We start from the raw sequence: 26,482 nt of genomic DNA on the forward strand, positions 1-26,482 counted from the left end.
TGTATAGTCTGCCTCCGTATGTATAGGTCACGTGTATGAAATCGATACACAAAGAATAGCCCACCGACTAAAATAGTTATCTTTTCACAGCACTGCATTCCTTGCCTCTGTATATAACTTTTCCATTAGCTCCGAAGGTCGAGTGCTCGGAAAGCGCGCGTGAATGCACTAGTTAATGTTTAAGCTAGGCTCGTATTTATGCTCTTATACTATTAATCCCTTTGAATAAACAGACACGTGGAAGTGATCGTGTTTTCTTTCGTTTTCGTTGCGCATAAACAACAACCATTGTGTGTGGCTTCTTGAATAGGCCCCGCCATGGTGGTCTAGTAGCTACGGTACTCGGCTTCCGACTCGAAGGTCACGGGATCGAATCCCGGCTGCGGCGGCTGCATTTCAGATGGAGGCGGAACTGCTGTAGGCCCATGTGCTCAGATATGGGCGCACGCTAAAGAACCCCAGGTGGTCGAAATTTCCGGAGCCCTCCACTACAGCGTCCCTCATAATCATATGGTGGTTTTGGGACGTTAAACCCCACACATCAATCAAATGAATCTTGAATAGCTGGAACTAAATGAATGGCACTCGCAGTTCTGACGTGGAGCGCCTAACAAGCCCGAAAACAGAAGACGCGATATTAAAATACAGCGCGACTTTGCTTGGGAATCTTTTTCGCATGTGCGTTTGCTATTGAAAATCACATAACAAACAAGGAAAAAAGAAGGGGGAACCCCATTCAGTTAAGTGGACTTCCGCGTTCGAGATTCCTATAGCACAACGCCGCGAGGAATGAGCAGTATATAGCTGAATCAAGTAAAGACAATAAAAAAAAACTCGTGGCATCGGGGAGGGGGGAAGGGCAGATCAAAGATCGCGCTGCCTCTGGCAGAAGAGTATTAGAGAAGCCATCTTTTTTTGCTTGGCTTCCTTTTCAAGCGCTAAACCAATTACAACGGCTCGTGTTCGGGGTTGACCCGGATCCGCTGCCTTAACGCAAGACTTGTCGAGTTGTTTGTTCTGCGCTTTAAGAAGAAACGCAAACCGCCGAACGAAGAGAAGAAAAATCAGAAAAGGGGGTGCGTTTGGTGTTTGGTAGCAAAACGGTGTTTTTCATTGTTTGCGCCCCGCACAGGCTCGCGCATCGAAAAAAGAAAATAAGAAAATAAAGGGAGCGTCTTTCGACAAACAAACAACGGTAGCAGTCCGTATTGCGCCACCACTGTATACTGCACACGCCTCAGATGTTCGAGCTCGGAATCTGCGGCTGCCGTTGCGAGAAACAAGTACGAATATCGCGCCGCTTGACTGGCTCGCGTGGCCGTTCATCAACTCAGTGCGCGCCGTTCTTGCGTCAGCAAGCGGAAGAGAAGAAGCAGTGCCGCACTGTAGATAGCACTCGCATTCCGCGAGTCCCGTGCAGCGTATACGAAGAAAAGAACCACTTCTACGCTCTCCGAATGCGATTCCGCTTCGAGCACTTCTTGCGGGCAGCGCGTGCAGGTGGCATCTGAGGAAAAACTCAGAGGATAAAATCATGTGTTTTTTTCTTTCTCTTTCTTTAGTACGTATGGCAGCTTTACATACCTTTGAGATCAGCGCAGTTATTAACATCGGAAGTAAACTTTTTCTTGCCCCTATAAACATACTTATCGATGGAAAATTCTTACTCGCAACGCCCACGCCAAGCGCGAAAATTAAGGAATATGGCAACACGAAGCAGCAGTGAGTTCCCAGTAGGTCGGTCCAAGCATTGCGCTTTCGTAGGTGATTTTCACTTGTCGCTTTAATAAGTCACGCGCAGAGAGTTCAGTCATGGTTTAAATGTTTTTCAGCGCCACGAACTCTGCGTGGTTGTGTGTGCTTATGGCACTACGCAGGCATGCTTTTTCCTAGATTAACTCTTTTCACGCAAACGTAAGCGACGTGTGAATATCTGCTCAGCAGTAATACCATTTTTACAAATATTGGCTCAGTCAGCCTATAGGGGTGATAGCGAAAAAAAAAACGCGATGAAGAAGACGGACAAAGTCACAGCCTCTTGTTCATTCTTTGTTGTTTAAAAATTTTTGTTTCTTTTGTACTCTGCTCTCAACATTGAAGTCAGTTGCCCCACCACGGTGCTCTAGTGGCTAAGGTACTCGGCTGCTGACCCGCATGTCGTGGGATGGAATCCCGGCTGCGGGCGGCTACATTTACGATGGAGGCGGAAATGTTGTATGGGCCCATGGGCTCAGATTTGGGTGCACTTTATAGAACCCCAGGTGGTCGAAATTTCCGGAGCCCTCCACTACGGTGTCTCTCATAATTATATGGTGGTTTTGGGACGTTAAACCCCACATATCAATCAATCAACATTGCGCTCAAGAACTAAGAGCGAACTTACCGGCTGATCGGTTCAACATATTGAAGGGTAGAGTGCTTTTCGCTTGAGTGTCAATATGGGGGACACGTGTCGTGATTATAACGACAAGATAAGCGACAGTGATTTGTGGCTAATGTGCTGTGAATGCAGGTGTTATTACAACGTTGATACATGCTCCGGGGTAGGCTGCGGCGGCTGCATTTCCGATGGAGGCGGAAATGTTGTAGGCCCGTGTGCTCAGATTTGGGTGCACGTTAAAGAACCCCAGGTGGTCGAAATTTCCGGAGCCCTCCACTACGGCGTCTCTCATAATCATATAGTGGTTTTGGGACGTTAAACCCTACATATCAATCAAATCATGCTCCGGGGTAACAGAAAATGCCTACAAAAATAAATCGGCAGCGGCAAAAAAATCATGGACATGCGCGCCTTGCAAATCGATGGCTCATGCTGAAAGTCGTTCGGAGGGTCAAATTCGTGGTTCAGAAACGAGCTTTGCTTCTGAGTTGGCTGAAATCTACTGCAAATTAAATGAATTGCTAACAATCAAATCAAAGGTTGATGCTTGGCAAAAAAATTAAAACAACTGTTGGGAACATCGAAGAGTCGGTAAAGGTCATGTCGAATAAATATGATGAAGCTATGGCGAAACTGAAGCACCAGTCGAATGACCTTTCGGACCTCAAAAAACGAGTCGAGAAACTCGAGACTGAGGCTAAAGAAAAAGAAGTACATAAGCTCAAACACGAAATCAACGAGTTAGATCAGTATAGCAGACGCCTTAACCTCGAAGTGCACGGACTGTCCCAACACACTAATGAAATCCTTCTAGAAAAGCTAAACAAATTAGCATGTGATCTTGAGCTTCCACCACTTACTGAAAGTGACATCGAGGCTGTGCACCGTATGCCATCGGAAAAAGACAAAAATTGTGATAAACCTGATATTGTGATAGTCAGGTTATCGTCTCGCTTTATGAAAGAAAGATGGCTTAAAATAAAGAGCGACTTAAGAGAAGCAAAGTTAAACATTTTCTTCAATGAAAACCTCACAGCGTACAACAAAGCACTTTTCTGGAAAATGAAATCGAGGGCAACTGAAAAAGAATATCAGTTCACATGGCACCGAAACGGAAAGCTTTTTGTGCGCCGCACCCCGCGTGACCGAGTAATTAGAATCGTATCAGAGCAAGATCTCAAAAAATTGGCTAAACTAAATGATGTCAACCTACACCGGATCAGCAAATCACTATGGTGCATGGAAAGAAATACTTTTACTACGACGCATATTTTTTTCAGCAACTAAACTTTTTTCACGATAAAGACCAGTTATCGTTACTTCATCTGAATTCTCAAAGCTCACGAAATAAAAAAGAAGCCATTGATATACTGCTCGACCTCTTAAAACATAAACTTGATTTCTTAGCTTTTACTGAGACTTGGTTTACGAGCTGTGAAGACGCTGTATCCTTTACAGGCTACAATTGCGTCACAGTCTGTAGAAAGAACAAGCGAGGTGGTGGTGTGGCAATATATATTCACGATAGCCTTAAATTTGTTGTCATCAAAGAATATTCAGTTACAACTTGTGATTTTCAATCAGTGATGGTGAGGTCGGCTAATTTGTTCCTAGTAGTAATATATAGGCCTCCTTCCGGAACTGTGTCAGCCTTCTTATACTTTGTTCGGGAGTTATTGGAATTTTGTGAACGACAAAATGCACGAGCGATTGTAACGGGTGATTTCAACATTGACAGGTTGGCTACCTCTGCTAACAAGCAAAACCTTCTTGACACTATGCTCTGTTTTGGCTATGAGAACGAAATTCATGTACCTACTCGGATGACAGAAGTATCTGAAACCCTTCTTGACTTGTGCTTCACCAACTTTAAAAATGAAATATGGGCTGGAGTTGTTATACCCGGTGTTAATGACCACTTTCCGATTTTTGCATTCACAAAGTCACATAAAACAGAGCGTAAGAAAATCAACCCTACTTACTACAGAAAAATTCCCACTGAGAAAATTCAGACCTTTCAAAGATTAGTTGCTGCGGCAGATTTCAGTAAAGTATTACAAATCACAGAAAATGTACGAGCTTACGAAACATTTGCGGTGAAAATAACACAGCTCTATGATCAGGCATTTCCTATAGTACTGCTCAAAACGAACAAAAAAGCTAGGAAACCATGGATAGATGCGTCACTTCTGAAGAGAATAAAAGAAAGGGATAACCTATTTCACACTTTAATTAAAACAAAGCAAATCGACTACTTACGGCAGTTTAACCAGTTTAGAAATAGTTTAGGGTCTGATATAAAGCGGGCACGCATACAATATTATGAACGTAAGTATTCTGTTATTGCAAATGGTCTTTTATCTTCATCAAGTAAAAAAACCATCACCGAGCTTATGATAGAAGGAAAACCTTGTTCCGGTACATCACTCGCTGATAAGTTCAACAGTCATTTTTTGAAATCGGGTGCTTGTGAAACCTCCACTAATAACGAAGTAGGCTGTGAACCAAGAACGTACATTACAAAGTCTCCTACAAAATCACTTTTTTTGGCCTCCACTGATGAATCTGAAGTACATTATTTCATTATGAATTTACCTAACAACTTTGCGGCAGGTGTTGACGGTATAAAAGCAGGGCCATTAAAAGCAGCCTCACTGTATATTAGTCTGCCCCTCTCACACATATGTAATTCGATTTTAAGCACCGGAATATTTCCTGATAAGCTAAAGATAGCCAGGGTCTCGATCATTCACAAAAGTGGTAATGAAAATGATTTAAATAATTATAGACCTATATCTCTCTTGCCCATATTTTCAAAAATTATAGAACGAGTTTTATACTTTCGAATGTCAAATTTTTGTAAGCAAAAAAATATAATAACAAAACAGCAGTACGGTTTTCAGAAGAAAAAAGTACAGAGGGGGCTTTGCTGTCTATCAAGGACAAAATAATAGATAATTGTGAGCAGAGATCTTACACGCTTGGAATATTCCTTGATTTCAAAAAAGGCTTTCGATTCGATCAAACATGAAATACACCTGGTGAAATTAAACCAATACTGCATAAGGGGTGTTTCACTCAAATTCATAGACAGTTTCTTAACAAATTGATTTCAGTATTGTGATACGCATCATGCAGTATCCAAAATGAATAAAATTAAGTACGGCGTCCCTCAAGGATCTATATTAGGCCCGCTCCTGTTCCTCTTATATATCAATGATACTGTTACTATACCACTAACCCCGGACATGGTTCTATACGCAGATGACACGAACGTTTTTTTCTCTGGCAAATACATCAACAGCTTAGAGGAGCAAGCAAACAAATGGCTTAAGCACTTATCAACATGGTTGATAGCAAATATGATTGATATGATAAAACTATACCCCGTGACATCCAAGTGAATTTTCGAGGGAAATCGATTGAGCGGGTCACATCCCAAAAATTTCTCGGTATCATTTTTCATGAAACACTCGACTGGACGTATCACATAAACAAAGCTCGCACCGATCTTTCGCGCTCAATTGGTGTAATTGGGAAAATCAGATGTTTTTGCCAATTTGAATAACAAAGCAACTGTACTATTCCTTAGTTTACTCGCGTATAAATTACTGTTTATTATTATGGGGTAACACTACAAACACAAACAAAGAATGTGTTTATAAACTACAGAAAAGAATAGTTCGGATAATTGAAGGTGTTGGACCTAGAACACATTGCACTCCACTTTTCAACAAACACGTCATATGAAAGTTTGAAAACATCCTAAATAAAAAAAAATAGCCACGATCATATGGGACAAATTGAAATCTGACCCAGTCGCTTTTCATGATGCATATTCGCAAAGACAACATACATACAGCTTTATACGCATAACATACTGCAGTGAAAGAATAAGGACTAACTATGGCTCGCAAAAGCTAGCGCAATATTATCCTTAAACTAATAAATGCACATCCCGCAATTACCACCATAGTACAAGAGAGCCGCTCATTAATTGCATTAAAAAAAGATACACACATATCTAGTAGGGCTCCGAGAATAATTTTTTCTCTTTCTGCGGTATCACACAGATTGTATTTATAATTGAAGTGTATACACTCGTGACATTTTCAGTATTGAGTTCTAATAAATTGGTTTGTTATGCGATAAATTTGGGTTTATTCACATATTCTTTGCTTTGTTTGCTATAAACTCAGTCTTGCAGACAGGTATGTAATTATTAAAATGCTCATTTAACGTTTTTTTATAAGTTCTTATAAAAATTTTTAAATTCGGCTGCTTCTTTGTTAAAACATTTTAATTATGTGTACATTACTGCTTTTTTGCGCTTTATTGTCTGGGACGGGTTACGACACCTTGTCAGGCATTAATTTGCCTTTTTGCCAACCCTGCCCCTTACTTGTGTCTACTTACTTGTGTCTACTGTACTTAATATTATATAATAAATATTTGTCATATTTGTCAAAACAATATTTGTCATGTTTGTCAAAAAAAAAGGGTGACAACGCGAAAGACGTGGAAAAACGAAGGCGCAGCTACACGTGGCACTGTTCCGCTTCATTTTGTAGTCAAAGTTCCCAGTTCATAGGAGCGAGCTGCTTCGAGCATGTTTATTCACGTAGGAGGCTTCTTGAATAACTCATTGGGTTTGCGCTGACTGAAACAGGCAGTGGCCAAAGCGTTCCGTTGCGCTTGCAACAGATAATGTGAATATCCTTCGAGGCCTCGAAAAAGACAGTCGAAATTCTTTCAGAAAGCTTACTTCATTCAGAAACTTGCTTACTGTTCTGCGCCAAAGGAAAGAAAGCTGAGGTGTGAGACATGGGCACACTGGCTCGCGCATAAGTGCGATGATGGCGCACTTTGTTATAGGGTTCCAAAGCAACGTCGAGCGGTGCTATTGCTCTTATCGTAAGCGGTGCCCCTTTTGCTACAACACTACGACCCCCCGCTTCCGTGCACACGTAGATGCTCTGATTGCATTCCTATATAGTGCGTCACAGTGTAACTATTGCTGTCTGGCAGTGTTCCTGGTCGAATGAGGAGCAAATGAGCGCACGAGTCCTTGCCACCGCCACCGCTGCCAAATCCAACGAGAAGCGGGCCGCGTGAGCGTCACGCCCGAACTTGAGCTTGGATGGCCTATTGGCGCTCGTACAACTCCTGATGGTGTATGCGCCCACTCTCTGTTGAAGGAACAACCGCTTATAATCCGCGATAGACCGGAGGCCGATATCATCCGCACGTACACATGGTGTTATCATAACTTGTTATTACTAAGCGTTTGCAGCGCCAATAAACGAGGACAATAGAGGACGCAAACGACTCGAACTTCCGCTGACTCCCGCTTGATATTTATTGGAAAGTATGAATCCAGTTTTTATATACGCGCACATGTTGTCAACCACTCGAATAATCGTAGGTGGCCGAACAAAACTGCATTCTTTGTCACTTATGTATACACACTTGGAGCACCTAGGCAGTGGAAGCCTGATTTCCTAACGTGAACGGCCTCCATTGTACCAATCGTTGTACCAATCATTAGCGAGGCAAGATGATGATATATGGTGTTCTATGGCTAAGGGTTAATTTAGCGAGACACGTGTGTTTAGAAAAAAGAAAAGCAATATTATCATTAAGAAGGCGTTGATTCGTGCCTTCCGGAGGTCTAAGCTATATTTATTTGCTTTGGCGTGCGCAGAAAAAGGCGCTCAGAGAAGCACAATGGCAGGCAAAAAAATGATATATTAGCTCGTGTAAACATTTCTGCAGCTTGATTGATTGATATGTGGGGTTTAACGTCCCAAAACCACTATATGATTATGAGAGACGCCGTAGTGGAGGGCTCCGGAAATTTAGACCACCTGGGGTTCTTTAACGTGCACCCAAATCTGAGTACACGGGCCTACAACATTTCCGCCTCCATCGGAAATGCAGCCGCCGCAGCCGGGATTTGAACCCGCGACCTGCGGGTCAGCAGCCGAGTACCTTAGCCACTAGACCACCGCGGCGGGGCACATTTCTGCAGCTTTTGAAACATATTAAAATAGGACCCAGTGTGGTTTGCGTGCTGGAAATGCCATTGTAATTGTCAGATTAAGGAAAAGAAACAGAAAGATAGGAACGCAGAATGAATGACACTAAAAAAATACGTCAATTTTCTCGTTGGTGAGTAATTAAGCTAATGTTTTGTTTCACTAATTGCCACCGACTCCCATGCTACATTTTTTTTTCGTTGGCTTGGTTTTACAGGTGTTTCACGGCAATAACACACTATGTATATATAGTACACGTTGAAATTTATTTTGATAGTTCCGGGATATAAACGTTAAACTAACAGTAATTCTATTGAAACTGCGATGCTAGCCACGCAGGATGGACTTGCAGTGATGTCTTATGCGCTTTTGAGGACATACACATCACAAACAGTTGGAGACGTATAATTAGCAAAACATTATAATTAAACATTTAGCTATTGATATTACGGTTGGAAAACGTTAGATATACGTATATTTCAGTGTGATTTCCCTGCGGTGCTGTTGTTTTAATATATTCCTAATAAAGTTTGACAATCGGTCCACCGTTGGCATTTAGGGTTGTGAAAGGTAATGCTTCGTTAGGGTTGTCACTGCAACTTTTGTCTCGTATTTTCCGCAATTAAAAGCGGCCGTTTTTGTGCTGCGGGGTTCTAAAGGCCCTTTATTACGGACGTGTTGATCCTTATGCTCTCTGTGCGTAACGAAAAGCTATTCGCCACCAACAAGATGCAGCTCTAGCACCAAGTCGGCCTTACAAAAACACACATCACTGAAAAGCTAGAATAATAAAACTCATGCAAAGTAGTAGGTCAACATGACTAATCTTTCTAAGCGTTTCTCGGGTGTTAAACAACTATGATTTCCTAGATGGAAATGTAGCATTTCATGTCGCGAACTTAAATGTTTACATATATTTCGCTAATAAAAATGAAAGAATGGGTTGCACTAACATCCTCACCATGTCGGAATAGCAGCGCGGTAGCAGCGTTTGAATGGTCTGTGAGAAAATTCTACGCGGCCATCATGCTGGATCTATTACTAACGAAGAAGGCCAGCATTTCGTAAAATCCGGAACGAAAACTCCAGAAAAAAAAGTTTTGGGCATTCCATCTTCCTATCCTCGCATGCTTGTGCGGGATTCTTTCTCACCTAGGTCGTTCCTCTATATATGTTCTTTTTTTTTTAAATCACTGCCCTTCGAGGCTGCAGGTTCCATGCGTAGCGGCCACGTTTCTATGAGTGCGAAATGTAAGAACTTGAAACTGTAACCTTCATGTTAAACGTGGGTTAAAAATCGCAGGTAGTCGAACTTAACGCTGCGTTCCCGCTTGTGCGATGCACACCACGGCGAGGTCGCGACGTTAAAACTTTAAAACCCCAGAACTTAGTTTCTTAATGTCAAGCGCTTCAGCTCGAACTTCAGAAATTTGAAGGAGTGGGAGTAATCAAGGTTTCCCCTGACTAAAAGTCTGCGAGAAAGATAGCACCTCTTGATTATCGTCATTGTCAAATGCACACGCGAGAAGCGACGTGTGACAGTGAATGAGCGCTCCTTGTCGTTCGTCGCGTGTACCTGCCATTCGAGAAGCCCATATCCTCTTCTTTTGTGTCGGCCAGTCATCGCGTCTCGTTTTTGATGAGACGAGCTTATTACCTCCATCACCACCAGGTCCAAAAGAGGCGTAATGCGTTTGCCCTCGAGTGCCTAAACGTATTAAATGAAAGACTGGTTTCATGCCCGCCGCTGGATTCCGTCGAGAAAATGGCTCCATAATTTTGATAAAGCACAGCGCACGAGGAGCGAGCATTTTGCCCAAAAGAGAATCGATTGAGAGAAGCCGAGCACGGCTGTCTCCATTTAAGCGTTACCAGGAACGCAGCCTGAGCGAGGTAGACGTTTTCAATTACATGTACATCTTCTATTTTTAAATAGAAATGACGTCGTCTAGAATGAACGGACTTTTTGCCAAGGATATGCCATTTCGAAACAAAAATCAGCCGGAGAACCAAGGCGAGAGTGATTCAAAAGTGGCGTTTTCCTCGTTTTTTTAAATTTTTCTGGCTTGTTTTGCCGCCTTGTGTATCTTCGATGTTCCCATTTGTTCGGAGAAACACTGTATACATTTGCGCTGTGCCCTCGACTTTTACCTTCGTTTCCCACCTCCTCTATCCGCTTCAAAACTGTACGAATACCTAATTTTCTGCATGCGAGCTGCACGGTCAGTTCGTACACGCAAGGAAGAAAAAAAAATAAAAACGTTGCATTAGTGGCCTTGCAGTGCTTTAGAAAACATTAAAATAACTTATAGAGTTATCCAAGTATAACGACGTCAGATTTTTCGAATGAATATATTGCATCTCAGTGCAGCCGAAAGTGCGGTTCACTTTGTCACCAAAACAAAAAGAGCGAGTAAATAGAACAAGATGAAAAGTTCCTCTGTTGTGAACATATATGAGCGTCCTCCCAACCCCTGCAACTGATCGGGAGCACGACGGAAACATTTAGTAGCGCCCAAGGAGCGAGTCCTCATCTGACTGGCTGACACTTAGCCCTTAGCGTTCGCAGCACTCCACGGAATCGGTCAAACGGAGTGCGTAAGTTTAAAACGGTGACTCAGCCAAAAATTATGCATAGTATTACCGCACTAAAGTAACAGTAAAGGTTGCACGGGACGTGGCTTTCGACCGCTCGAAAAGCGTCGGTTCCATGTTGTGCGACGACGGTACATATCGCGCTAACGCAGCCACATCGAAGCAGCGTACCTCTACATGTGGCTTCTTATATCGACCGGCGCGCACAGCAGTACAAGTGGATGCGCGAGCATAATCGAGTGCTATAAACACTCAATAGCGTTGGTGTTCAGCAATATATGGATGAGCTTTTTCCAACAAGCCGTATTATGTTTATGTCTGCAGACACTCGCAGATAAAATGTATCGAGACGCATATATATATATATATATATATATATATATATATATATATATATATATATATATATATATATATATATATATATATATATATATATATATATATATATATCTGTACATTACTTGGCATTACTGTCTGTTAGATCTCATTAATATTGTGTTAAAACACTGAAAAACCAGCCCTTAGGTATACACTTCTTTCCCTTTTATATATATATATATATATATATATATATAAAGAACTGTACATGCAATGTCATTTTTGGGCGTGTTGGTAAACAAAACTTCATGACATATTCAGCGCTAAGAGACAAGGACATGAAAGAGCATTGTGTCGTCCTCTCTCTGATGTCTCTTAGCACTCAATATGTCGTCATGTACATACATGTTGTGCCCAACCCCGCATTCATTAGCTTTATTCAACACCATGTTCACTGGGCTGGTTAGTAGCTCGTACAAAAAGCATATAAGATGGCCTGCGCGGCTCAATCTTGGCTGGTGCTTTTCGGTAAAATCCCACAGGTTTTCACGGCTCCAATCTAAAATTTTCAGTATAGGTTTCCCGAGTCCAGTTTGGAGAGCCGTGTCTCCCTGGACTACGCTTGCGGCGTTTCTTTTTTTTTTTGCGACTCTCAGTGAGCCTAGCTCGTTTGGGTAGTTAGTGAATTAATGAGTTATGTGAGCAAATGTCGTGGTGTGTTCGTTACACCAGGGTAAAGTCCTCGTCGCGTATGTGTCTGCGAAGATGGCGTGTGAGTGGGATAGATCGTAGGAAGATTAATAGGTACAGCGTCGCGGCATGGGACGATATGAGGTAACAGAGCGCTCACCAACAACTGAATAGAATAGATTTCAAGAAGCACCATGGCGTCTTTATATGCTGCTTCTGGAAACAAAGCATTGTTCTGTTAGTCAGCGCTCCGGTACTGTGTTATATATAGTCGCCCCGTGTTTGGCTGCTGTAGTTTTCTTTTGCTTTCTTTATTCATGTTCAGCTCTTAGCCAGATTTATCGTATTTTTTTATTTTTAACTCAGGATATCCGAGTCATGGAAGAAACGATATTGTCAGGTAGTTGCGACAGTGAAGAAGGCTGCCGCAAGACTGAGAAATGTGGAGCCAGCATTTGTACACGCGTGGCATCGAACATTCGAGCCTTATCGTTGATGGCCGCGTTATAGTTCCAGAACAGCTGTTCGTATTACGGGCTCAAGCCTATCAGAAGATTCTCAAATTGGAAAGTTGCCAAAGACTCGAGCGAGGTTTGCGAAAGGCAGCAGCGATACGCGTAACGGGTCGGTTACATAAAAATAACAAAAAAAAAAAGAAGTGTGCGTGGCAGAAGAATGGCTTTGCATTCGGCGTACTATGCGATGATACACTGGCTACAGTTTTCGGTTGCTGACCCAAAATTGGAGGGTTCGATCCCGTATGCGGCGGTCGCTTTCCGGTGAAGGCGCAGCGCTAGAGGCTTGTTTACTGTGTGATGCCAGTCTTCGTTAAAGAACGCCAAATATACGTGGTCGAAATATTTGGAGTTCACCGTTATACAGCGTGCCTCGTAATCATATCGTGGTTTTGGCACTTAAGATTCCTGAAATTACGAAATTTCATCCGTCGAAACATTTACGTTGCGGGGTCTCTCGGTATGTCCCGCGCTCTTGGGACACACGGACACAGCAGACGCCATCGGGCAACCAACACGTGTAAGTTTTGTTAACTGATCTTACAATGACGAGCTCGCCGGCTTATAATATAATTATTCACTAGCAACGCGCTAAATAATAAGTAACATAATGATATTAGGAACATAATGACAGAACAAAACACAACAAACAAAGGAACATAACGTATGTAAAAGATGTCGCAAATGCGGCGTCACTGACGTTCGGCTCACTATGGGAGGTCCACGGCAAACAAGCCGCCCCGCCGCAGTGGTCTAGTGGCTAAGGTACTCGGCTGCTGACCCGCAGGTCGTGGGATCGAATCCCGGCTGCGGCGGCTGCATTTCCGATGGAGGCGAAAATGTTGTAGGCCCGTGTGCTCAGATTTGTGTGCACGTTAAAGAACCCCAGGTGGTCGAAATTTCCGGATCCCTCCACTACGGCATCTTTCATAATCAAATCGTGGTTTTGGGACGTTAAACCCCACAAATCAATAAATCAACGGCAAACGAGCCGCGATATCATCCCCGTGGACCCACCGCGGGACGTCTACGCTGCCAAACCTCAAAAAGACTCGCTGCTGTTTCTTGTGCGTCAGCTGTCCTGCGCGAGCACAGCGCCACCTCTTGCTTGGCGGCTGTTATACCCGACTGCGGCTAACCCACGTGACGCGTGTGCGCAAGGGTGTGAGACCACCCACACAATGTAGATGCATACACAACGGTCTATTCTTGTGAAGAACGCCTCACCGCAGGCACTCGACTGCTAACCCGAAGGCCGCGGGACCGAATCCCGGCTGCATTTTCGATGGGGGCGAAAATGTTTAAGGAACGTGTGCTTAAATTTAGGTGCAAGTTAAAGAACCCCAGGTGGTCGGAATTTCCTGAGCCTCCCACTACGGCGTCTCTCATATACATATCGTGATTTTGGGACGTTAAACCCAAGATATTATTATTAACATTATCTTTTGACAAAGATTTACGTTCGTCTTTAACCACTAAGCCAGCTTGAATTATTGCCTCACTTTTCGGTCATCACCGAAGATTTGTTGCAAAGCGGGTTGACTGGTTGACACGTATAACGAAGAATGAAACAGACTGGTTCACGTGTGTAACGAAGAAAGACGGTTGCCACTTGAGACAGACCGCATAACAAGAACTGACAAGGACGCTCGCCTCTTTCCTTCCTGCTCTGCGGTTCGTCTCAATTAACTCACTTTGTCTCTTTGATCTGTCTTCATTATCGCTGAAAGCCACTGGAGGGTACTGGAAGCTGCGTTCCTGCTCGCCACGATCACACAAAGCCAACAAACAGACATTGCAGATGAAATGAAATGTTAGATAAGGTAATCGTTTTATTTTGAAGAAAATATAGACGATAATGAAAAAGACAGTGGATACAGACAGCACTAACGTACGACAGCTGTGATTCCAACCCATGCTTTCGCGTTATCAGTTGATCTACCGCGGTACTGTTTTCCAGTGAAGTTTGCCGGCTTCAGTACACTTGATTGATATGTGGGGTTTAATGTCCAAAAACCACGATATATGATTATCAGAGGCACCGTTGTGGAGGGCGCCGGAAATTTCGACCACCTGGGATTTTTTAGCGTGCACCCAAATCTGAGCGCACGGGCCCACATCATTTCCGCCTCCATCGGAAATGCAGCCGCCGCAGCCAGGATTTGATCCCGCGACCTGCGGGTAAGCAGACGAGTACTTTAGCCACTATAGACCACCACGGCGGGGATTCGGTATACTTGCAATACGGTTAACAACTGTCAGCATTAGCTGTTAACAAGCTAGAGTTCCGCTGATTACACTGCCAGAAGATTGCATTCACTGCCTGATGCTATCTCGTGTGTTGCTCTCTTATTTTGAAAAGATTAAAAAAATTACGGGCCAAACTTACATTGTCTGCCATTTGTAATTTGTAAATATTTTCTGCCTTCGCTAATTATATGCCTCTTGTTACAATTTTAGTTGGCTTTACTGCCTTTCTCTCATTTTATTACCTCTCTCTCTTTCCAGATATGTCATCGGAATTGGCAAACATTCTCTCCTTCGAAGAACTACGACGCAAGTGAAAATAGTTTTTATTTGGACTTGAAGATCCACAAAGAGTTTGTTTTAAAATCAAGGATTCAAAATGAAGGATTCAAAATTTAGGAATAAAGATAAGTAGCAGACAGCAAGCCACCATACCATAAAGAGCGCTTGTTTAAAACTGCTGTTTTTGGGCTTGTTCGCATTGATAAATACGGGTCTTCTAGATATAGCAGGCAATCGAGCCGCAAGTATACGCTCTGTGCTGCAATCGGCACCAGACCGACTTCTCCCATCGTTCCTACCGAAATTTCCCACCACAAACCAATCAGAATGGGAGCCATCACTCCATTCATTCCTCGAGCAATCTTCAAATGGCATCGACACCACTTGAGATGGGCTTCTCGCACTCGTCTAAAAAGACTCTGTTTACTGGCGCCACAGCGGAGATCGTCAAAGATAGCACGAAAAATTACCCTGTTGTTTACACTGCAAGCGTCACGCCAAGTACCAGCCTACAAGTATAATGTCGACGGGGACACTGGGGATGAAAAAGGTAAGGTGTTTCAACTCGACTGGAAGCGTCTAAAATAAAATATAAACAGGGTGGTGGGGGCGTAAACTTGACGCGAGGCCTGTTATAGCACACTTGGCAGATATCGCTGTAAGTAAACTATGACGCACGCTCCTCTCTCTCGCGCTATTTAAAGATCTGTGCAAAACGGTGAGCAAAGTGAACGAGCCGGAATGTCGCGCCGCTGTATTAGTTATATGTGTATGCACAGCATAACACTCCGAACTAGCAAAGTGGCAGCTTTGGCTAGTTGGTATGACATGACGATAGTTATAGCGCGAGAACAGAACGACGACAAAGAGACAAGAAAGTCCTTCGTGTCCTTCTTGTCCTTCTTGGCTCTTTGTCGTCGTTCTGTTCTCGCGCTATAACTATCGGCGAACTAGCCATTGGGGCTGATGTAAGGTAGAAATGTTACGGGATGCTTTAGGCGCTTGATGATCCTCTACACCTTTGTTCCTGTCGTGCATGGTTGTTGACAAAAAACATCGCATTGTAAATATTTTCGCAAGAGAATATTTAAGCCAATCATGATGCGTGACATATCATTAGCGAAACCGGCTAACCAGAAGAAAAAAGCATACTGAAATACATTGTAGACGCGTACCATCGAAGAAAAATTCAAGACAGACTGAAAGTTCTGTCTTGTATTCCTCCTCGATGGTACGCGCTTTTCGTGTATTTCAGAGAAGCATGTGCCGACTAGCTCACGAACAAGTTTCACTTAGGAGAAACGCACTTGGGACAGAAAACTTTCGTGAATTCAGCCCCTTGTCTCTGGCCCTATGCAACTGGTATGAGGAAAGGCGAAGACAGACAAGACCACAATGAAAGTCAGCGGGAAATACTTTCTGAGGAGAACGTTGGAGTTGCGAAATTTTCAGCCTTTCGGCTCATAAGATTGATCATGCTATTGAGCTTGAGTTGTTATGAGACTGAGCTCATAAGATTCAAAAGTTGCTGTGTTGCTCCTAGAAAGAAGACCGAGAGTTCTTGGCCAATGCATTGGCCAGCAGGAAAAGCGGGAATGATAAACGAGCGGCATGAGACTCTTGTCGTAGTGCTTGTCATGTATGTAAAGACTTTAGTTTTCTATTTCAGCCGTTCACATTGTTTAAGAACTTTCGTTTACTTTTCTTTCCGCAATCACTGTTGTTTCAGCTGTCAGTGACGCTGCTTGCATATCCTGCAAACGCACTGGGAAATGTGCTGTCTTTTAAATGTTGTAGGAGTTATGACGTTGGTGTCGTTGGATGTGAGAGAAAAATTATCATCTCATGCGTGACCGAAAAATCTAAAAAGATGCTAATAAAATAAATAATAAAAAAATCTGGGTCTGAATTGGGAATGGAACCCGAGTCGTTTCCGTGTGTTCTACCACATAGCCACGCGTCTACATTTGAATACAGTGAAAGTAACTTCGTCTGCTTGGAAATGCAGTGAAAGTAACTTTCATGCTTTAGCAACACAGGCTTCACAATACAACATAAAATATTGCAGTAATAACACGTGGTACAAGCGTGCATTGCGATCGAGTGTCAGAACATGTGATTATCATAATGAATAGATGGTTTAGAGCCGACCACCCACTACAAAAGGCACACACGTTACTGCGCCCTATTTCCTTAAGGCCACGTACAGTGGGTGCATGCCAAGTTCGAAAACATTTCATGCACTAAGTGTTTGAAGTATGCAGTATAGGGACAAAATATATCGCTACCGCGTTCAGCCCTTAAAGGCGTAGCCTAAAAATCCCAAAATTTGGATTTATCTGCGTGTTTTGGGATGTTATTCTTGAATAGTTAGTTATCTGCAATGAGCTTGCAGAAAAACTTGTTGATAATTTGTTGCTTTGGGCATTGCACACAACCTGACTCATTAAGATCTAGAACAGTAATTTATAAAATTTCTCATAATAATAATAATAATAATAATAATAATAATAATAATAATAATAATAATAATAATAATAATAATAATAATAATAATAATAATAATAATAATAATAATAATAATATTAATAACAACAACAACAACAACAACAACAACAATAATAATAATAATAATAATAATAATAATAATAATAATAATAATAATAATAACAATAATAATAATAATAATGTCATTACTATTATATTAAGCGGAAATCAGGCAGATGTTATTAATTGATATGTACGTTTAAACCTCCCAAAACCACCATATGATTATTAGTGATGTCGTAGGCTCCGGAAATTTCGACCACCTGGGGTTCTTTAACGTGCACCCGAATTCGAGCACATGGGGCTACACATTTCAGCCTCCATCGGAAATGCAGCCGCCGCAGCCGGGATTCGATCCCGCGACCTGCGGGTCAGCAACCGAGTACCTTAGCCACTAGACCACCGTGGTGGGGCGGCAGATGCTATTAGGTGCGCAAATTACTGAAACAAAAAATTAGGGGCGGTTTCTCGGCGTCCCATTTCCCTCTTTGCCAATTCCAAAAAAAAAAAGCTAATATCTTTTGTTTAAGTTGCAAGAGCCCCAAGTTTCCTTTCAGTCGCTCATTTAGCGCTGGTAACGAGTGCAATACCACGCAAATGCAGAAAAAGTATTGTAGACACTCTTTTACTTTTTCTACACCTCGATCTTTAAAATGGTTTCTACGCTTTCTTCCTTTTTCTTGTTGTAACGGGATTTTCCTCCGTATACATGGACGATTACGCAAGGCTCCGCAGTCAGTTATGCATTATAAAAGCGCAGCGATATTTCGTGTTCACCCTATGCGTATGATCATTTCTTTCAGACATGTGCGTTCAGTAAACGCTTACGTAGCTGTATCTTGGCGACGACGCCGCAAAGCCGGCGAAAGGCGATTCGTGTAAGTTTCATCATCCTAGCTACGCCTGCTGGCTCTTACATTGTTCTGTACAAGTACGGTGGCGGCAGACAAGCGTTACTCTTCGAACTAATTAACGTACGCTTGCGTCACAAGCTCGCTGGCACGGAAGTGCGCATTAAGATGGGCACTGGTTTTCTAGCTTCTTTATTTATTATTTTTTTTCGAGACTCGTATGACGCACATGCGCCATCCCGGACTCTTTATTTAGGATCAAACCGCCGAGCGAGGATGTAGAGGTAAATTGTATTTTGCAATGATAGCAAGCAGCACTAACTGTGGCTGGAAGCTCGTAGCGTACTACGTATACACAGTAAAGACGAACAGGGATGTTGGGCGAGGGCACGCGCTCGCATTGCATTACACGCGCCATAATAGGCACTGCGCACAATGGCCACTGTTTACGGAGCGAGCGTTATTCAGGCTGCCGGAGCAAAAGTGGAAACGATTCGACGACCGCACCACATTCGAAGGACGCGCCCGCTAGCAACTCGCGAGTCGAGCTCCATTACAGCGGCGCTCCTTGCTGGGGCTTCCCGCAAAATAGAACAATAAGAATAAAAAAAAGAAAGGAAGCAAGGGATTACAAGAAACGGTGTGACCAGACAGAAAAGTACTTTCGTATACTCGTCAGACGGGCTATAAAATGTATACCAGTGAATTTAATTTTCTAGTTACTAAACGGCGTCGCATCGTTTCATCCACAAGGGAAAAGCTAGACAGCTAAGCCGATATGTGAGGCGCCCTTTCTCGAGTCCCATCTCGCGAAGACGTGTTAACACGCAAATGCCGATTCGGTATCGCAACAGCGAAAGAGACCAGCGCGCGATCACTGAAGAGGCAAGTTAGATAAAGTGTGCGGTGAAGGCAAACAGGCGCCCCTAGACCGAGCTTACCGCGCGTACTTTACGGCACGTGTCACACTGTCGCACTTCATTACGCGGCAGGGTGCAGCGTCAGTCGATCAGAAGGGACGGAGGCCGGGCAGCCATAGCCACTGTGCCATCGGGCCGGAATTCAGTTAATTGCTTTTTCTTTAATTAAACTTGGACACTGCAGCCAAGGTCAGTGTCGAGCCACTTGTCACCCTGTCTGTGAACAGAAAATTAAGGTCGAAATCGCCATTAGCTAGGCGCTTTTTTATCAGCCGGCCCTTGTGCCTCGGCACTTTCATCGAAACTCGCTGAAGATCGGCACTGCATGAGATAAGTACTTTGGAGCTCATGATCGCCTTCGGGGGCTTGCGTGTACTTAGTGTCTTCGCTTCTATTGACACGTCGTGAAACTTAAAGCAATGATGACAGGTGGTGTGTGTGTCATGGTTAAAGAGGGTGATTCTGGTGGAAATTGGCCTCGTAGAGCAAATGAAGGCTTAACGCATCTCGATAAAACAGAACTGTGAGTTGCTCAAGTATGTAACCTCACCGCACAAGTGCAATTGCGGTCGACCGCATAGTCGAGTGCATCGATGACCTTGAGACAGTGACCATAAAACCGTGGTTAGTCTATAAGATACCTAGTACGTACGTATAGTGTGGTGATGTGCTACCGCGGTCAGCGGTGATTGCAAACAAATACGCGACCGTGCTCTCGTGCCGCCGCAAGTTCGCAACAATGGTGGAAGTTGTTTGCATGGATGTGTGCGGCCACTAGACCAGATTCTTCGAAGTTACACGAATATGGCAAGTATATGCGCATCGCATCTTCCCACACGTCACATACATGTAAACCGCGGCAATTCTATAAGGAGTGCATGGGACGCTCAGACTACATCTCGCATCGTGAACGGCAACCGAATTATTGAGAGGACATTTTCGTACTTACAATTTAAAAGAAGGGTGCGAGGAAGGACATAGTTACGGTAGTTTTCTAAAAAGAACGTAGTATTAATGGATAGAAAATACGAGGACGTGTTTAAAAACAGGAGTTCGAGAGATCTAGCATGGGAACATATTGGTGTAGAAGTGCGCATTATTGGGAATACGTCAACAAGGACTTGAAACATGCGTAAAAACGCACCCTTTGAGACGCACATACTTCCGCACTCTTCGTGTTTTATTTCTTTGTTAAAAAGCACAGATAACAAAGAAAAAAAATTATAGACGGAAACATTTGTATTTGTTGATGTTACCATTGTAGATTATAAAATTGCAAATAACGCCTACCAGCGGTAATGTTTACATTCGTCAGATAAGTTCCTGGCAGCTCTGTTTGCCATGACCTGTTCCTGTCGGCGATTTGACCCATTTAAATAAAGCGTTTGTGAACAATAGGAGGAAGTCGACATTGTTAATAAATAATTGTTCGTGAAAGCCGCCAAGAGAACTTTGAACATTGAGAATACCTGCCACGCAGAGTGGAACACGCCAAGCATAAGGCTCATGGGGACCCACCAAATAAGCCCTACGCTGGAATTCTGACCTGCATCCAGACTTCTTTGTCAACGTGACGCTACGCTTCTTGGTGGACTTTGGTCGGGAACGACTTTCACGAAGGCATCCACAACGTTAATAACTGGGAACGACAGTGTAGCATGCGAGCTCTGCGGCACCGAAGAAGACGTTCATCATGCATTTGCTATGCGGCGCTGCTCTTGCTTTGCCTCCGAGAGACGAACACCTTCTAGCGCTTGCGACGATTAAACGATCAGACTCTCTCAGCAGATGCTGCTCGAGCACCACCCCCATCGTTCGTCGGCTTACACGGCAGTTAAGGTGCTTTTGTGCTTTTTAAGGACAACAGGCTGAAGTGAACGCCTTTGATTAATGCATGAAGCCACCCCCCCCCCATACGCGTCAGCACATTTAGTGATGATTTTCTTCTTCCCTCTCTCTCTCTCTCTCTCTCTATTATATTTATTCTCTCATTTCCTATTTCTCGAGTGGAGGATAGCCAACCAGACATGTGCCAGTAACTCTCCCTGCCTTCTTTCTTGTTTTATTTCGTTCTTACAGTCAACTAAAAGCCCAATTTCTCCCTCCTTCTCATAAAAAAGGCAGCCGGATCCCCCCTCCTCCCCCCCCAAAAAAAAAACGAACCTGCAAGTGAAAGACACTATACGTAATAGTTAAAATTGAAAACGTTTTCGTAAAAAAACCTTTTCTTCATTGGTCTTATTTCTTGATTGTCTTGCCGCCGTGTGTTTTAATGTGTGACGTGCATTCTGCTCTGAAACGCTGTGATTAAAGGGTTACACTACGGAAGTGGAAAAAAAAACGTTTTCCTCCCCAGCGTACTCAATTAATCACATTTTTTCGGAGCGCCACTTTATGCAGCTTATTCTGCGAATTTATCTTGCGTAGCCTTCATGGCGCAGCTGCAACGTAGACCGATAGAGAGATAAGGGAGCGTCATTAAGTTTAACAAGGCTGAGCCCTGTTGGCTTCGATATATAAATACGTGGGGTTCAACGTCCCAAAACTACCATATGGTTATGAGAGACGCCGCAGTGGAGAGCTCCGGAAATTTCGAAGATTAAGGCTTCTGTAACGTGCACCCAAATCTGAGCATATGGACTACAGGATTTTCGCCTCCATCAAAAGTGCAGCCGGGATTTGACCCCGCGTTCTGCGGGTCTGCAGCCGAGTACCTTAGCCTCTAGACCATCGCGGCAGGGTCCCTGTTAGGCTTCACTGCACTGAGTGAAGCAAAAGGAGACTGAAAGATATGGAGGAGAATAGTTCATGTTTCGTACAAAAACAGTCAAACAAAAAAGCGTTCAGCGTCTTGTGCATTTCAGGCATTCGTGTATGTTGACGCGTCTTAAAGGGGCTCTGCAACACTTTTTGAGCATGGTCAGAAAACATTGCCGATCGATAGTAGAGGATCCCGACAACACGCGGGCCAAATGTTATAGCGCAGCACGCAGCCTGAAATTCACAATAAATTATCACTCAGCTAAAAATTGCTCTGTCTTCCAGCAAGTAATGACAGAAGACGCTCAAAAATAACTCGTAGAAGACCGTCTATCAGCCGTTGCTTGATTTGAACATGGCGCGATCGGTCGTTGCAGAGATCGCAGCGTGAAGCCGTGACTTGTCCACGTGCGCGCATGTGTTCGTACTGAAAAAGCCGCCCATTCAAATAAATGAAAAAGACAAAAGTGCTCAAGGTCACGAGGCGCGCGTGACGTATTTTCTTTGCCCCTGCCATGTCTCCATGCTTAGCTTCCAGCGCTTTCGTCGGGACGAGGGAAGAGAAAATGCGATTGAAGCGTGTGACAAATCCTTGTGATTCCGCTTGTACTGGACGTATTCTTAAAATTTTTGCGGCGTTGAATTTGTGAAGCAATAAGCTCTTTTAGTGAACTCATTCCATGATTACTTAAAAAAGTGTTACAGGGACTTTCTTAAGAAGCGAAGCAACGCTGTACGGATGCCCGCACTTGGCTACTTCAGAACTATAAATTCGAGTTTGGTGAAGGAGCTCAAATAGGCTGACGTCACGAGTTTAGGGAAAGCAAGTTGGAACCAAAATACGGCAATATCCACGTTGAGGAAGTGTTGGAAGTCTAGCGTGAAAGTGCCACTCCACGCTTTCTTTGTTACGCGCCCTTTTATTTTGTTACGTTGAGCATCATTTGCATCATTAAAGGTTGTACGCTCCGAAAGTTGAGCCTTCGCATTTTGTGCTTTCTAAAGCTCACGAAAACAACTTGTGCATATTACCCTTGCAATCATGAGCCAGAAAATCGTGCCCTTATAGAGGAGATAGAGAGCGCGAGCGCTTTGTTCCATTGGGCTTGTCTTTGTCGCTCGTCTAGCCACATTTTGCGGCCGCCTTTTACGTGGTTCTTTATCTCTTTCCTCATTCGAAGTTTTCAACTTCTTTTTCTTTACCCACCCCGTTCTTTGCTGAACCATAAGCAAGATGTTTCCCAAACGGAGCTCTGGAGCGTCATGTGTGTCGGATGAGATGAAGCGAAAAAAAAAAAGAAAAAGAAATGTCAGGGCTCAAACGGAAAGGAGGACAACGAAAACAAAGCCGGTAAGGTTACGCCCCGAGACAGGCTATAAAGCACCGTAAACATACGAAATGACCAAGTTTTGTGGCGAAGCTGCCATCCGTTTTTCTCGCGCGAGCTAGTTTGGGCCAGAGGACCGTTTCGGGCCGCAAGCACATACGCACAGACGCGCGCGACCGAAGCGAGTTGCCGCGGCAGCGGAGGGGATCAGCAGAACGGCTCAATTTCAAGAGAACCCATATATCGCGCCACAGCGACAGGCGCGCTGTTACTTCTCCTTTGCCCCCTCTACTCTCCGTGCGCGTGACTCAAAGGAGATCCATACAGCGCGGCTGACTGCGAACGGTCAGCGCAGTTCTCTTGTGTCCTATGAAACTCGCACCCTTCTGCGCTGGCGCACTTATCCGAACCACGGTACGTGGACTGAATTGGCTGGCTGCCCCGACCGCACTCACACAAGCAGCCGACAAACGGTGCAAGAAAAGAAGAACTGATCACCATCATGAGAGGGAAAGAGAGAGAAGGTAAATGTGCAGTGCGCTCAATTTTTATTTTGCTACCTATTCGTGCAGTGCTTTCAGCAAATTGGGTATGGGTATGCCACAAGGGATGTACCAGTATACACCGAAGGTCCCATGAAAGCAAATTTTTATCTCACTTCAACTCCGAGCCCTATGCTGGCACCTTCTATGTTTACAGCGCGCTGTGAGACAGAGTTGTTTAGGTAAATACGAGAATTAACGCGAGGGACAGCGGCAAGTGAAGAATGCACAGCGCCGCTTGTTGGGACGGCGTGCGTGTTCTTCGCTAGCCCGCGTTTTTCTTAACAGTGATGCGGATGCATCGGTTGAAGTCGCTCCTTATCCGAGAACAAAACGCGGCGCTGCACTTTGACAAAGGAAATTGACTGAGTTACTAAAACGCAAGCGACCTTACAGGCAAAGAGAGTGAAAGCTTAGTGGCAACAAGCACCCACAAGGAATGGGAGTCGTGTCGCCTTTAAAACGACTCGTTGACGGCGTTAAAGAAGCTGTCCCGGCGTCTGCTTCGTCAGTGTATGTTCTCACAGACGTTTTGTCAGAGTGCGCCTTTCTTTCGCTCGCGTCCCGCCAAGCAACACGGAATTTGGCAAGCACGTGCCGGCGCTGTCCCTGTTCGGTGGCCGAGCAACTTACCGCGTGGGCGTCGGGGCAGGGCATCGGACGGGAGGCGCAGCGGGCGTTGTCGGGACGTCGTGCGCGGGGGCCGCGCTGCCATGCATTGCGGGCCGCACGCGCTCCACCGGTCCAGCTGGTATACCTCTACGCGGCGCTTTCGATTAGCGCCAACCCTCCCCAATCGATGGCCCCGTCTCGCGCAGGCCCGCGGCTCCGCTACCGACCCGGCCTCTAGCGGCGCTGGCTGGTTGTTTCTTTTGCAGGGCGAGTCGGAAAAGGGATGGAAAGAAAGAACGGGGTGCTAAAGGATACCGCCGGCTGGTGACTGCGTACAGGAGGGATCCCGACGAAGGAGGCGGACGGGGCTGAGAGCGGGAAGAGCCGAATACGGTCTTCAGAGACCCGTTCTCCTCGGGACGGGCGGTATTCTCTTCTTATCCGTGGAGGGTCCACCCCCTTGAGTGCCGTTCTCGTCTTGTTCTTCATTGAGAACGGAAATCGCAGCTGGCCGGCTGCATTGGTGCGATTGCGAGTCTAGGGCAACGACAGAGACAGTATAGGTTGGAAAAAAAAAAGTCGCTGGACTTATTCTGCATAAATATGGCGCACTTTTCCTGGTGTATATTTTTGAAAAGATAAGCATACTTTATCGGTTTTAATTCCAAGACACGTTGCTTGCTTCATTCTGATGACTGGAAAGGCTCTCGGATATATTTCAGTGGCCAGTTATGGTCGACTATTAGGAGCCATTGCTTTTTTTTTATTTCGCTTGCGATTCATCTAAAAGTATGCCTTTTTTAAAATCCTTAAAACGTGGCCAGTGGGGCCTGCTGTAAAAACTGGTTTCTTATTCTCATTAGTTTGTAACCATTGCGTAGTTCAGTTTTGTGAATAGAGAAAGGAATTGAAAGAGGAATAAGTTGTTAATTATGAGAACGAATGTGGTGGCGATTCAAAAGAGACCATGCAGCTAATTTAGAGCTGAGCTATTACGCACTCTTTCGAGGATTTTGCGTGGTATGTTGTAATCGAGCGAAAGGCTGGCACAAGCGTGGATGCCATGAAGCGAACGCAGAGCGAAGCTCACGAAAAGCATTCAGCACGGGCACAATTCAGTCCGTTACAACCCTATGAATAAATATGAACTCCGCCAAAAACCATCGCCCTCCCACGCGAAGAAAAGTACGCACACACTAAAAATTTGCGTATAGTCTACTGCGTACTATCAGGTTCGCTTATATTCATTATGTAAAGAAATGCGTGTAGTGTAATTTCGCCATACAGGGACACATTAGTGTCGCCGGTTTTTAGGTTGTCAAATAACAAGAACAACAATGAAAATGCAGGAAGGGGAAGATGGAAGCTCGCGACGAAGAATTTCTAAACAGGGCTATCAAGGCTTGCAGCCTTGAAGAAGGCGAGCCCGCTTGTCGAAAAGTTCACGCCAGCACACACACCCTGGTTTTAAGTACAAACCTTGAGCGTCCCAACGAACTTTGTCAGATAGCCTGATATCAGTAAACAGCCATAAATAAAATCGTAGTTAGAAATGAATGTTCATTTTCCGGTTTGCCTAGTATTTACATCACCGAAAAGAAAGTACTTGCTCCTCGGAAGAAAACCAGCTGGTGTAACTATTTTAATAAAAATGCGAAGGACAGACGAGCCGAAATATATCCAGGTGGAGCTCAGCTCGGCGCTAAGCCCGTTTTACGAGGCGGGAGGGCAACGGGTGCGCTCTTCAGATCAAACGACGTCTGAAATCTTGAAGCACGTTGCGACTCAACTGAAGGCGCAATGAGAACTGATCAATGTTGGTCGGGGCAAATATTTTTTTTCCATAGTTTAATG

The 26,482-nt window shown here is 44.2% G+C and overlaps 1 protein-coding gene across 1 annotated transcript in view; it reads right to left on the bottom strand.

The window, feature by feature from the left end:
- The window catches only part of LOC119175517 (dual specificity protein phosphatase 22), a 95,990-nt gene extending 71,206 nt beyond the window's left edge, over nucleotides 1-24,784 (bottom strand). Inside the window, exon 1 of the mRNA XM_037426440.2 lies at nucleotides 24,650-24,784. The gene's annotated coding sequence lies outside the window, so the exon portion shown is untranslated. The remainder of the gene's footprint in view (nucleotides 1-24,649) is intronic.
- Nucleotides 24,785-26,482: the final 1,698 nt, after the last annotated feature.

The sequence above is a fragment of the Rhipicephalus microplus genome, chromosome X (assembly GCF_043290135.1).
Source record: "Rhipicephalus microplus isolate Deutch F79 chromosome X, USDA_Rmic, whole genome shotgun sequence".
NCBI classification, from domain to species: Eukaryota; Metazoa; Arthropoda; class Arachnida; order Ixodida; family Ixodidae; genus Rhipicephalus; species Rhipicephalus microplus.